Consider the following 1,387-nt stretch of genomic DNA (forward strand, 5'->3'; position numbering starts at 1 on the left):
ACAATCTTGCTCCCAATGACCTGCAATTCCACAATTTTCACAAAAAGCTTCATTGTTAGCAAGAGCTGAAACATTAGCTACAGAGTTAGGAGCAACAGTAAGATTATCTAATTTTTGACAAATAGACGTTAATTGAGCTTGCAAAAAGGATACGAAATCGACAATATGTTTTCCTTTATTTGCAAACCCTCTCGGATTCCCATATTGGGAATTGTGTATTGCCATGTCTTCGATAACCTGTCCTGCATCGTCCACATTTAAATTCATGAACCTCCCACTAGCTGCAGAATCTAGCACTGATCTAGAAGAATTTCCATGTCCATTATAGAATGCTTGGATCAATTGCCATTGTGCTAGATTGTGGTGGGGGCACTCTCTCTGTAGATCCTTGAACCTCTCCCAAGCCTCATATAGCGTTTCGTCGGCCTCTTGAGTGAAGTTCTGAATATCACTCCTTAGTACCGTTGTTCTCTTTGCAGGATAGTATTTATTATAGAAATTCAAAGCAAAAGTTTCCTAGTCAGTAATACCAAGTGTAGTTCTATTCAAACCATTAAACCATAATTTAGCTTTGCCACATAATGAAAAAGGAAAAAAAATTTCCCTGATTTGGTCTTGCGTGACCCTGGCTTGTCTAATGGTGTTACGATATTGGCAGAAATCTGGGATGTGAAGATTAGGATCTTCACCCTTAGCTCCACTGAATTGCTTCCTCTCTATCATAGTGATAAATTGGGGCTTGATTTCGAATTTAACTCCATCTAGTGCCGGAGTGGGAGTAAGGTGCGGGAAATCTATGAGCTTCGGCTACGAGTAGTCACTGAGTTTCTTCTAGGCCGTCATCTCTGATTCTGAATCTGAGGGAATATCTGTGTCACTAGAATAAGAGGAAGGATCTCTTCGACTGTTGTCCTCCTCAGAACCCGCCAGAATTTGTCTATAGATTTTCCTTTGCCTATAAAAAGAGAGCTCGATCTTAGGATCGAATGGGATGTAACCTGATCTGGAACACCTGGGCATAAACAAGGAACTAAAAGAAAAATATGAGAATTGCCTCAAAGAACTAACGTTCTCTAAGACAAAAGGGGATAATCTAGAATCCAAAAAATAATCAGAAAACAAAAATAAAACCGTTTCCCCGCCAACGATGCCAAATTTTGACAGGGTAAAGTCGTATCCCCTAATCAAAAGTAAATACCTAAGTCCTCTAACTAAAGTAGATAGGGAAGTAGGGTCGAACTCCACAGGGAAACAAGTCTTTTTACTCCTAATTAATTATTTTAATCTAAATTATCTATGTAACCAATATTTTAGGGAATAAATTCTATACTACGAATAATAAGTTTAGGGAGAAAAACAATAATAAGAAGGCCTAGGGTCACAGGTT

The 1,387-nt window shown here is 38.6% G+C and overlaps 1 non-coding gene across 1 annotated transcript; it reads left to right on the top strand.

Moving 5' to 3' along the window:
- Nucleotides 1-355: 355 nt before the first annotated feature.
- LOC145629794 (small nucleolar RNA R71) lies at nucleotides 356-462 on the top strand. Its single transcript, XR_014111934.1, has one exon. It is a non-coding gene; the product is annotated as a small nucleolar RNA R71 (small nucleolar RNA).
- The last annotated feature ends 925 nt before the right edge of the window (nucleotides 463-1,387 follow it).

This window comes from Chenopodium album, chromosome 4 (assembly GCF_948465745.1).
Source record: "Chenopodium album chromosome 4, dcCheAlbu1.1, whole genome shotgun sequence".
Lineage (NCBI taxonomy): Eukaryota > Viridiplantae > Streptophyta > Magnoliopsida > Caryophyllales > Amaranthaceae > Chenopodium > Chenopodium album.